The 13,092-nt window shown below is 39.4% G+C and overlaps 1 protein-coding gene across 4 annotated transcripts in view; it reads left to right on the forward strand.

Annotated features, from left to right (window-relative positions):
• The window catches only part of LOC122572791 (RNA pseudouridylate synthase domain-containing protein 2-like), a 172,807-nt gene that overhangs the window by 95,044 nt on the left and 64,671 nt on the right, over positions 1-13,092 (forward strand). The window lies entirely within an intron of this gene.

A 13,092-nucleotide genomic window follows, 5' to 3' on the forward strand; every position in this document is an offset into this window, starting at 1 on the left:
CTTCGGGTGCAAACGATTAAATTTAAATGGACATTCTTAAAAAGTCAGAATGTGAACTTTGTCGAGTCAGATTAAATTCTGTAAAAAGGTGATCGGATCTTTTTCTAAAATTTGTTAAATGTAAGTAGCGTAAAAAGCATAATTACGTGTACTTCGTTTCGATTCGTAAGCCTGATATTAAATCAGAAATGAAAAACAGAATTGAACGTAATTGGATCTGTGTCTTGGAAAATGCTTCAAACTGCTTTTTTCCCGTTACACGTCAGAATTTTGAAATAGAAATTCCGTGTTCCGTAGATAAACATAGGATATTTTCCCCTTCATTTCCTTCTTTTTTTTTTTACCCTGAAGCGCCTTTCAATCTTAACGATCTTCGAAATTCTCACGGTGTGTGTCGTTGTATTTTATCGAGAGGACGCACATCGAACGAAGTTTTGTCGTAAATCCGACGTTCTCGTCGCCGTCCTCCAACAAAAGCCTGTTTCGAACGATCGCTTATCTCTCTACCCATTTGCCCCACTGTTTCCTCTTCTTTTTTCCTAACCACCCTTTTTCTCCCCTTTTGTGCACGATTGTTTCACTACGCAAACCAAGAATAATCCGATCGCCGTTAAAAGTATCGAGGCATGTTTTATGGGTTGCAGCCTTCGTGTATTCAGCAGTATCGATCGATATTTATTGCCCGACACGTGGCATGGTTCCTTTTCTCTGCTCTAAATTTTCCAGCGTGTTGTTTTTCGTAAATTTTCCCGCGGATGGCACGACCCGGATGAATGGAAATCTGGTATCATTGATTTAGATCCACGATATCCGAAAATTGTAATCGGGACGGACATTTTTCTCTCAGGAGTCCACCTTACTTTCTCCCCACGAATTTTGCCTTCCTCCCTGCTCGTTTTCCCATCCCCCGTCCCTTTCTCCCTCTTTTAATATGCTCTCTTCTTATTTTCTTTTCTTTTTCTTTTTTCACCTTTAGAGAATATTTAATCGTTCAAAGGAGCGCGATAAATCGTATGCTACTTCTCCCAAACACTTCCACCCTTCTCCACGGGGTTTTATCTTTTACGAGGGATTAAATTTTCTCTTCGAACAGCGGCGCGTGAAAATTTTTAACCGACACGACGTCGCGGTTTTAAAACGTTATCGACTATTATTTGCAATGGAAATGCCTCGCCGATGCCGTCTACCGTCCGAGTTCTAACCGTTGAGACCCCCCATTCCTCCCCCCTCTTCGAGGAACTTTGCTTTTTTCCTCCTTTTCTTTGTACCTTTCCTGCCTTTTTTTTTTTTTTTTTTTTTTTTTTTTTTTTTTTTTTTTTTTTTTTTTTTTTTTTTTTTTTTTTTTTTTTTTTTTTTGCTAAGTTTATACGACGTTTCGGCAAACGAAATCCGCTCGAAGAGACACGGTTTTAATTCCGCGCTCGTAACTCGCCGAGACCGCCACGCGATCCAGTTTCCGATTCAAAATTTCGCAATTTTGGCCTCAACCTGTCACACGGTCATTTTTCGCAACCGCCGCGCCGTCGAAACGCGTACCATGAACCAATTACAAGTGCTATCGATTTTTACTGGCGACAGCAGCGTGTACTTTTACATCGATTCGAGCGAAGGAAGTCGAGGCGTTTAATAATGTCCCGAATCTTTACTAAGATACATACGCGGTTGTCGAAGAAATGGAAAACTTTGTCGAAGCTTGTCTCTCACATAAGTCAAAATTCGCACTTTAATGGAGAAATATGGGAAACTTGGTTAAAGCCCGTTACCTTTCCTCTCCTGTCCCTCTCGACTGTCTGTCGGTGTAATCGTAGTTGTACTCTTGTTGTTGTTATTCGTTGTTAATTCACGCGAAAGGATTTTGCGTTACGGGCTTGTAAAACATACCGAGGAACGACGAACTTCCGACGAGTGTCCTTTTTACGAGTACGCGGTGACGTTGTTCGGAAATGGACTGGAAAATGGGGAATATAAATATCCCGGCGAAGTCTCGACGAATACGGATGTCACCCTTGCGCTTTTTTAGCGCTGTCGCGCGCGATTACTTTCTTCGATGGTGATAAAACTGCGTACTTGTGTTTTACGTATTTTAGAACGTGATCAGCTATTCAATTACAATACAATAGATTAATGTCTATTTGCAGTGTGACATCTCAGAAACCATTTAATCGTATTTATTCGATTTTATTAAACTTCCGAAATAACGAAAAGTGTAATTTTTCCCCATATTATTCTACGCGCAAGATATTAGTCGAAAACAAAAAACAAACAAAAAAAAAAAAAAAGAGTAAAGTTCGTTCGTCTGAGGTTTGGGTTTCATGAAAATCGAGTTTGAAAGTTCGTCGAGTACGCATGTACTTGACTAACTGCAGACTAGAAACCAACAAGGGTTTCAACCCTTGACACTACACGTAGAACTATCGATGCGTGATACGATACAAAGGATATACAATAATACACGTAGATAAAAATAAACAAATATGTATAATTATTGATTTTCGTCCGCGTAGGAATTAATGCTAATTGCGTCCATAGCACGTGCGTAATTTAAATCTTAATATTAAACGCGCAAGAATTTTTAGAGAGTATTTTTACACAGAGTCACACAGAAATCGCCACTTCTTGCTCAAAACAAACATGATCTGCTATCGTGTATAATTGCAACGGTCGTCGATACTTCTTCAAAATTGCCCGATCTCGGTACTCACGTCGATTCGTCTATTCGGATTTCAACTTCTATCCAGATGCACTCGAGTTTGCCCGTAATGCACAGAACGATTTGTCGCCGCTGCGACAACAATCGCTTACCAGCCAGAGTAGCAAACACCTAGTCGACAGATCGTTTCGTCGTTTTTTCCCCACTTTTTCACGACTCGTCCCCTGACCTCTGTTCGATATAAATCGAGCCCCGACGCAATTAATTCCCTTCGACAGGCCAATATTCGCATGGTTCTCAAATTTTTTACCAGACTTCTGTTCGCTTGAAAAGTTACCAGGAATTTATTATTTCTCTCTCTTCGAAATCGAAGGTAGTTGCCTTTGCCAATTACGATCCAACCTTTTCTCTTTGACGTGTTCGTCGTGAACTGGAAACTGCAATGTACCGTAGTTTTCGGCGGCGCTGTATTAAAATTGTAGAAAATAATGTGAGAAATTTTAGCGTTGCAAGAACTCGAATAGTTGACAATTGACGATTCCGTTCAAACTCGACAAGAACGCGTTTTACAAATTCCGAGTCGATGCGAAAGCAACGTTGATGAATAAATAGTAAATTTTGGAAAAGACGTTTGAGTTTCTATGCTGAGAATTCATTTTTATGTCGGATAAATCACAGCAGAAGGAATTAAGTGTGGTCCAATGCCGAAGGATCCATTTTACTGGTCACAGTGAAAAGATCGGCGAAATATAAAAGCCATTCGAACGAAGAAGAGGCGTTTCGCGCTTTTTACGACTTTCATCCCCTTTTCTTCCCTCTCGTAGTAAAAATGACGACGTTTGTTTGGGTGAAAACAAAAATAATCAGCCGCAATTGTGAGAGACCGATCGATTCGAATCTAATCGGTCGGAAGGACCCATTCAAATCATCCAGAATTCCAACGACGCGTGTTTGCCATTGTTCCGGAAGCTTAGAGCGCCGCGGAATACAAATCGATCGTTAACGCGATCGACGGTTCTCGTCGCGGCACACCGTCCTCGAAATCCCTCCATTGAATTTCGACTAATCGCTCGTTTCGATACCTCGACAGGCTGCCTGTTGACAGTGAGTTGCTGTCGGCATGCCAAACGACAAAGAAGTCGCTGACGACGCTGCAGAAAATTGGAAAAACTGATCGTTTCTTTTCCTTGATTTTTGATTTTTCCTTATTGTCTGTACATTTCAAATCTACTAATTGATAATTATCTTTTCTCTAATTTATACGTAATTTGTATATAATTGGTTTACAAATGAGTAATAGAGTCGTTAATTGGTTTTCAGTGTATAGACAATTACGACGTTTCAAACTCTTTCTGCTTCGAAGATTTTTATGATACAATTTGATCGAGTTCAGCGATTTTTGAAGCGAAATCTAGTTAAATTAATATCTCAATTAGTACGATCAAAGTAATCGATTCCGCGCGAGAAGGAAATAAGCTTTTAAAAAAATTGAGGATCCAAACAAATGGAAACCTTTTGCAAATTGTAAAATATAGAAAAAAAGTGTCTGCGAACTGATATTTCGGTATCAAAAAATTTCACCTCGGTAATAAATAAATATGTTAGGATGACAAGCTGCTGCTTCCAGTTGCTACTCGAATACAGTGCTTTACGTTTCTTTTCGTACCCCTGACAGGATCTCGCACCACTGCAAAAATCGTTAAGAGCGAAGGAAGAAACGCGAGAAAAAAGCGATCTATGATGTAAGACATAATGCAACAAGATGCATGAACTTTTAGCCCATTAGCGTTCCACTTTTACGCCGTTAAAGCGAAGAATACTTAATGAATTCCTCGAGCTTGTTACGTGACGCGACTCTGTCACTGTGCCACCCTTAACATCCACCTACCCCTTTCACCGGCGAATTATTTGAATTATTGCTTTACAGCGTGGAGTGCCGCGTAAATTTCTTGCGGCGACGGCAGCTTCTTGCGAGAACTCGAGCCCGGGTTCGCTTTTAAGCCGATAGAGACTCCGAAGCGATCCTCCTAGTTTCGTCCTGAGCATTCTTCCGATATTCCGATAGTTCTTCGACTTTTACGGGACACAATGCGCGATTGTCCTTTATCGATGATAAAAATTGTATTTGAATAGAGAGAAATTGGAGGGTGAACCCGCGGTATACGGACGAAAAGAATTTATGATTGAGAATTCAGCTTAAGTTCATATATTATCTACTCGTTCTTCTCTTAAACGATGCACAAGCTAGAAGTTAGGAAGCTTGTTCCTATTGTCTGGTGATGAGATAGAAAAGTATATCTATTCTACCGATCGACGTATGTGCGCGTATTAAGTTGTCCTAAAACTTCCTTTCGTTTTATAATGATGTAGATGCACAACATTTCTTGTTCTATATTATTTTATTGAATTACGTCTGATCCATTTTATTCTATTACTACAAAACGGGTCATACGTAAATCCATAAAATAATATAGAATAAAAAATATTGTGCACCTATTATTTCACTTATGAAACGAAAGAAACTTTTCGGACAACCTGGTACATATATAATCTTCGCATAACTTTTCATTTCTTTCAATGAATTTTTAATCGAGTTACACGCTTATATCGAGTTATATAATCACCTTTTAAATCGCTAATATAAGAGTTTGTAAATTATTTTCTGTTGTTTTCTCAACAGTGTTACGTCCCGTGACCCTACCGTATACTATTGGGTTGACAACTAAGTGATTGCGGATTTTGTCATTAGATGGTAAAAATCATTACCACCTAATGACAATATTCGTAGTCACTTAGTTGCCAACCCAATGTAATCCATTTATCGGTCAAATTGGCCACCAGCTGCATAAACATATTTACTCAGGCCCGCAATAATCCTAAGGAACCGTCGTAAGATTTAGCGTTTCGCTTTACTGTCAAGGCCCTTAATTGCTACAAACATGCTTAAAGTCGAGAGGTTCCTTAGGGGTTGGTGGGGGGCGACCAGCACCCATCGCTAGCTGCTTATAAGTCTCACCGTCACAGAACACACTTCACTTGCTATTAACTCTTCGCTGAACACATTTCTACACGCATCGCTCGCATTCTTCGAAGTTGTTGGAAATAAGGAGTATGCTTAATCTGTTAATTCGATGTTACGATCATTCAGCCACCCGTATTATCTTAACCCCTTCCCGTCCCATTTCGTTCGACGAAACAGACTGATGCTCGTAAACAGTCGCAATACGAACCGAAATGTAGATGTATCTGGTCGCGAGTCAGGCTCGCGATATTCGTGTTTGGGCCAAAATCTTCATCGTTAAAGTACGGGAAGGGGTTAACCGGAATAGGAGATCGGCTGATTCGTGGCGTGGACTGTCGTATCGTAACGAGAATTTACGACTCTCGTTGTCGCGTTATAGTGTGAACGCGTCTCTCCGCGAAACGGTCCAACAAACAAACAGGTACCACAGGACTCAAAAGCAAAGAAATCCTAGTTTTATCGTTATAGATACCTATGATATCGAGGAACAGAGAATCGTCTATGGTTATTATTTATAATAGCATCGATTTATAATTTCAATGAAAAACGGAGCCGATCGATCGTTGGAAAAAGGAGCCGTCGCGTTTTCATTTCCTATTCGGTCATCCGTGGAACGCGAGTGTACCCGTTTCGGCTCTCTTCTTTCGATAATCGTAGCCCATTGACCGTCTCGTAAAAACTTATTATTCCACGAGGATAATTTTCGAGAAACCCGGAGCGTTCAGTCGCGAAGTCGGGAGAAGCGTACAACAGAAGAGTTGGTGAGAGGTTCGAAGGGAAACCAGGTCGAAAGTCGTAACTCAGCGGAAGGGGGACTTTCCGCGGAATTTCCAAAGTTAATATTTGCCCCGGTAACGACTATCAACGATAAATCCAACATTCTCCAATTTTTTTTCAATTCCCAGCACTCTCTTTTTCCTTTTATTATTATTATTATTATTATTATTTATATTTTTGCTTGCCTTCCTTTCACGAAGTTTCAAGATTAACGACGTGTCATCCGCGCGACACCTGCATGGCGACATGATAAATCGTTGTCGAACAAGGAGCAATAATCGTCACGACCTAGCCACCGAAATGGCAATTTACCCACGCTATTAATTATCATGGTTCGATCAGCGGCATCGATAAATATTGTTTCTACATCGACAGACTTTTTCACGTCGGTATTCCCCATTCGAAAATTGAGCATCGAAAGTTGGTGAGAGGCAGAGGGTCGACGAACTCGGCGAAAATAGGGATGTTTCCCTGCGTGTAACCCGAGCAATTTTTGTGGTTTGCTTCTCGTTGATATTCGTATAACGAATTTATTTAACTGGTATTTTTTTTATTTTCATCGTAATTGATGATACATCAAACGTTCGATATAATATTTTCCGGTGACGAGCTCTCTTCGAACATGACATTTTTTGAAAAAATGTTGCAAACCGACGAAAATTTGTAGATACGTTCTACGTCCGTTTATGCTGCATTTTTTCTCTTCGTCGAGAAGAGGGGATCTCACTGCCACAGATTTCGCTAATTAAGTTTCTGTGCCACGATTTCCATAATTTTCGTACGATCTTAGGAGCGTGGAGGAGAGCGCGCGAACCAGTCAAACTAATTCCTCGAGTTCCGTAACTGTAATGAACGGTAATACCACTCGAATCGATCGTACGCCGATTAAATTAACGAAATACGATCTGCAACGCAACTTGCTCCGTTCGTCCGTACGGTTTTACATTTCCAGTGAGGACAAAAAAACCATGAGAATCAAAGTTGATAGGATAAGATAAGATAAGAGGGTTTGCATTATACGTAGTGAATATATTTATATATAATATCGATATAAAATTTTTACTTAATATAAAAGCTTCTCTTCGATGAAAAATATGCGCATGAGAAGCTGTATGTCATACAAGTTTATAATATTGTATTATTTTTATTCTATTATCAAATAATACATGTTTTATTATTTTATCGAATATTTTTCGAGGCAAAAATAATCTGCCACTCAACGTAACAACAAAACTGACTATATTTTTCATCTAATCCCAACATATTCGAATCGAATGGAATTATTGTGGGAAAAATGTAAGTTTTTTTTTTTAGAGATACAGTTTCCATCTAAATATCCAACATTTTGTTATATTTTCTTATTTCTTGTTGTCTTTGAAAAAACTTCACGTTGCGTAGGTAAACGTATTACTTTTTATGCAATACGATGTCTAGCCTGACGCTCGAAAGAAGAAAAAGAGCGAGAGATTTCGCGTTTCGAATGAGATTATATTATAGGCTGCTTGTAGAGTGCTCCTTTGTTAGGAGAGGCGAGTTACTTCGCTCCTGACAGGATATCTAAAATTCCCTATCCGACAATCATTCGTTTTCTGGCGAACCCTCTGCCTGAACGCGAAACAATTTTCTTCTCAGCAATCTCCTTCGCTCCATCGTCTTTCTTCGTTGTGAAAGAGAATCGTTTGCAACAGAATCATTCCCTACATTCTTCCATGTATATGAAAAACGCGACGATTTTCCATTGCTCTGTTAAAACTGAAAGAAAAAAGAAAAAGAAACAAAGAGGATGTTCCACGTTTTACAGTTTTGACAAAGAACGGCATAATTCCTCCTTCGTTCGTTTTATTTTATTTGCTTGTCTTCAATCTTCGATCGATATCGTGTGCTTCAGCAAAATTAAACGATGTAACCTAAATATAATTCAAAGATAAATCAATATTTCATTTTTGTACGATTTCCTTCTCAATTTTCTCGCTGTTGTTCTCGTCAGAAAAACGAAGCTCCTACGGAAGAACGGTTCTATGGTTTACCAAGTAAAAAACATATGAAACCATTGCTACATTAAAAAAAAACAAACAAAAATAAACAAGAAAGCACAAAAAATATCGCTGTATTTCGTAACATCGATGAACAATGAAACAACGAAACAACTGGAAAGTTGTATCGCACCGTGTTTTCATCCGGGAAAACAGCATTTACATTCCCGTTATACTTCTAAACAGAAGCATCATGAATGCAACGTTCCTTTGAATAAATCACAAGTGAGAAACCGGACTGCGAGTACCGCGTTACGCAAAACCTATACGCCATCTAACATTATGTAAAGTAATGTGTTGTTATCTTGTAAAAAGGAAAGGTAAAAGTAAAAAGGAAGGACGTGTCTTCTAAAATAACAGAAAGTGGATTTAGGGCGACGAGTGACACCGGTAGATGACGAGTTGGTGTGCCACGTCTCGCACGAACCCTTAAAATATACAAAAAAAAAAGAGGGAGAAAAATTGCGGCGAGGGTGAAGGGTGAAGGTGACGGATCATGGTTAGAGACTGGTTTCCAAGCAACAGATATCATTAGACGGTGGGTAACGCAGGTGCATGCGAATATAAAGGATTCGCGTTCCTTCGTCGAGCGTTCTCTAGACTCATTGTCAGGCGTTATGGTGACAGGATAACGCAGGCTGGAAACCGAGGGGCACCGCAATGCAGGCAAGGGCGTTGTCAGGGGCGACCCTAGCGACCATAAAGCCTGATTCGCACCCAGCCAACGAACCGACTCTCTTCGTGAGTTTCGTTACGAAATAATAGCGCGGAATATTGTAACAAATATCTCATGGTCTACGCAAAGAAACCAAGTTAACCAATTTGCCCCGAGAGAAATTATTTCGTTTTTTAAAAGTTAGACCGGGGCTTTAATCGTATACGAGTATCCATATTCTGGTATCAAAATTAAGAGTTCCCGAAGAAGTGGAATTCATCGGTGACTTTTTATACGCGTATAAAACAAACTTTTATCGTTGTTATGTAAAAAGGTTCAGCAAAGTCTGTATATAAGTATTTTCTTTGAGAAAAATCGCATTTCTCGAATAAGAAGTCAGTAGGTATAAAATTGGAAAAATTGTGATTATAGTAATTTTATCATTCGCAACGATCGTTAATGTACACGTGACAAAAGACCGGAGAGTAAATGTTTCTTCTCTCACAGATATTGATTTTACTGATTCCCATTTTACTTTACTGGAAGACGGTAAAGATTCACGAAAGAGAAAAACGACGGTCACACGATCAGAACGCCGCTTTTGAAGCTTATTGCTGTATTATTATTCATTCACAGACTCTCTGCGAAAGAGCCGAAGATGTATTCGCACACGCAAACACACAGGATACGAACAGCGGCTTACTCTTTCGACTCTAATGTGACCGAATATTTCTATATTTCTTTTAACAATTTTTTATCTTTTATCGAAAGTATCGAACAATTAATCCAAAGTATTTCACCGATATCGATGTGCAGCATAAAAATCGGTACAAATGATTCAGCTCGATTTTATTCCAGAATAAATTTTCTTATATCGAGGGGATTCTTCTTGTTAAATTTGTTTTATACAAGCCATTTTGAAGGATTTACATATTGGAGAATTTGTTTTCGAATAAATTTCCGACTACGAAGGGTGAAATGGAGTGACTGGATATGGTATGAAATATCGTGAAAACTCTGCGATTCTTTACCGATTTAGATGCTTCGCATCGATCGTTCTGACTTTCTGGAACAAAGATCCCCCTTTGCTTCGGCAGAAGTTGAAGCACCGTCGGTTCGAAACCTCCCCCAAACTGAAATCCACCTTTTCCAGAATAAAAATACTAATTACAGATAAGAATGTCATAATTTAGATTGTAAAGAAACCATGTATCTTAATCAACGATTAATTTCCTCATTTGCATCGCTGTTGCAACGGAACACATCGACGTGCCTCTGAAAAATCATTGGTTGATAGCGAGCAACTTTTAACGGAAGATGGTGCAGTCTACGACTAAAATACGGCGATGTTTCAAACTGGCCGTGGTAATTCGGAAAGGATAAGCAGTTGTAAGGTGAATTTTTAGCAGGATCGTTGGGTCTCGGATAAAACGGCTGGAGGAATTATAGGCCCGTAAGCAAGTTAATTACGCGACTTTATTACTTTCCGTTTCACGACCTTCCTTATTTTCCTATTTCTTCCCTTTCTCTTCTTCTTCTACCGCTAGAAATAATCGCTTATAAACTGCTTAATCTCGTAATTACATCGATTACGATAAAGTATAGCCAGAACTGAAGGATGAAATTCGACTTAATTTCGAATTTCGAGATTTCCGCCGAGAGAGAAACTCGTTCCTTTCGATATCGCGAATTTCCTCTTTCTGATCTTTCACGCGTCGCTATATTTTTCGCTTCGTTGTAGTTAATGATTGCTTCTAAACTACTTAACTCCTCAACGTCCAAACGTTTTTTTCTTACAAATTTCGATTTAGTTTCCAACTTCGAAATTGTCGTTAAGAGAATTTTTTATAGTCTCGATATCGTGGATTTCCGAAATTATACGTTCAATTATGAACATTCTGATTACGATGCGACGATTCCTCCCTGATGGTCGTTGGCACCTATGAATTTATGAAATCTCGGAATTGACGTTTTAAAAATGCATTTCCGTGCCTCGTTGATCCTTCAAATTCTGGATTCTATAACAAACGTGCTTTTTCGCTGTCTATCGCGTATAAATTCCTCTTACCGAATTAGAATTACGCATTCTAAATATTCCAAATCGGGGATCGACGTATATAGTTTAGGTTTAAATTATCAAGTAGACTATTTTTAAAACACTTCCAAATCTGCTCTAAACGAGAACGATAAGAATAGAAGGCGAACGAAGAAAGGAACAAACTGCGGAAAAGTTTTCCCATAATCTTCGAATCTCAGCTTAAACCATAATCGTCGTTGCATAAAATTTGCCTATAGCCTTGAAAAATCTCTCGAAACGCCTTTAATTGCCAACGTGGATGCAAAGTTCGATGAAATTTCCTTCTCGACCGTCGATGGTCTGCGCTGACTAATAATGAAATCGCACTTTTCCCTCCAGTTTAATATTCGAGTTAATTTCCACTGCTTAATCTTCCCTCCATCACCCCGTTCGTCCGTTAAATCTTCGATCCATTAATCTTTTCGGTGCCGAGAGAGGGACGGAGGGTAATTCTCGTCCGAGAGGAACCTTAACGCACCATTAAAACTTCGACACGTAATTACGCCATTCGCGAGCCCGTGCAACTTCTTAAAAGAGATCTTCGTCCATCGTAAATTAGTTACGTGGACCGACCGAACCTTGCGATCTCTCGGAATTAAGAAATCGACCATCGTCGCTCAGATCGCTGGATCAGCAGGTTTTTTCTTGTAGGTTTACGCGTGGACTCGTATAGCTCTGAATTTAAAGAGTTATACGCAGCTTTGAACGCACGAAGAATTTCTTGGTACACGTTAACTGGATTTCATTTAAGAGCTACGAGGCGGAATACGATAAATCGGATTATTCTTTGCGAGAGATTTTACAATTTTTACACAAGTTATCCTTTTATCCGGTTTTGGAGCTGAATCGTTTCATTCTCTTGGTAACTTTAAAAATATCGCTTGTTACAATATCAAGTAAAAGATACAGCGTTTAGAACGTTTCTAGTCTCGATCGCACCTTTTGTTTTTACAAAATTTCGTCGACTTATTTCGTAAACTATTTTTATGCGACCTATATCTTTGGACGTACAATGCAATTAGCATATATCGTGGCAGTATACGCGGAATAATCTTCGCTAATGGAAAAGCTTCACCCATGCGAACTCGTGTTGGAACACGCAACGTAAAACGCAGAGAAACGGTAGTAACTGCGACCAAGCGATCGAATGGGAGCAGAAAACGATCAGTCGGTGCAATTGCATCGCTTTAATCGGGCAAAAGGAAAGCATCGGTTAACGGAGGAGTCATCGATGCACGACTCGCGCTGGTAATAACACGGTAAAATCCTGTGATCTGCGTGGTCAGAAATTAACTTGATTGGATGTAAACACGATACCGCTGCACGAAACGATCGGACTCGTTGCGCCAGTACACTGGCTGATCATCGGCGTCCAGTCTACTGCCAACAGAATTACGGCTATGGAAAAGCTATAGCCTGTACTCGGCGCTTAAATAGCGATGGACGTCGATATTACACGAAATCGACGAGAAAAATCGGTTTACGAAATAATTCCCGAAGATTTGTCAACGTCGTCGAAATTTTTCTTTGAAACTGGTGTAAAGCGTCGGTGGGTAAAATGGGAACGTGACACGGTGTTTTATAACAATCATTTGATAATCGTCATTTGACAACGATCATTTAACAGATCGAATTAATACAGGCGTTTGCTTTTTTAACGTAAAATCACACCCTTTTACGCGACGTTCTGTATAGTTTGCAGACATATTAAACACGTAATTAGTAAACTTGTAAATTTAATAGTAAAAGAATTGCAAACGGTGTAGTATTTGATTTGTACAGAAAGCAAATACCTGTTACGAAAACCTATTATCTCGAGCAATGACATCTTCCCTTTTACGTTCTATTCTGCTTCGTAAAAGAAGCAGACCTATATTT

Source organism: Bombus pyrosoma, linkage group LG11, assembly GCF_014825855.1.
Source record: "Bombus pyrosoma isolate SC7728 linkage group LG11, ASM1482585v1, whole genome shotgun sequence".
NCBI classification, from domain to species: Eukaryota; Metazoa; Arthropoda; class Insecta; order Hymenoptera; family Apidae; genus Bombus; species Bombus pyrosoma.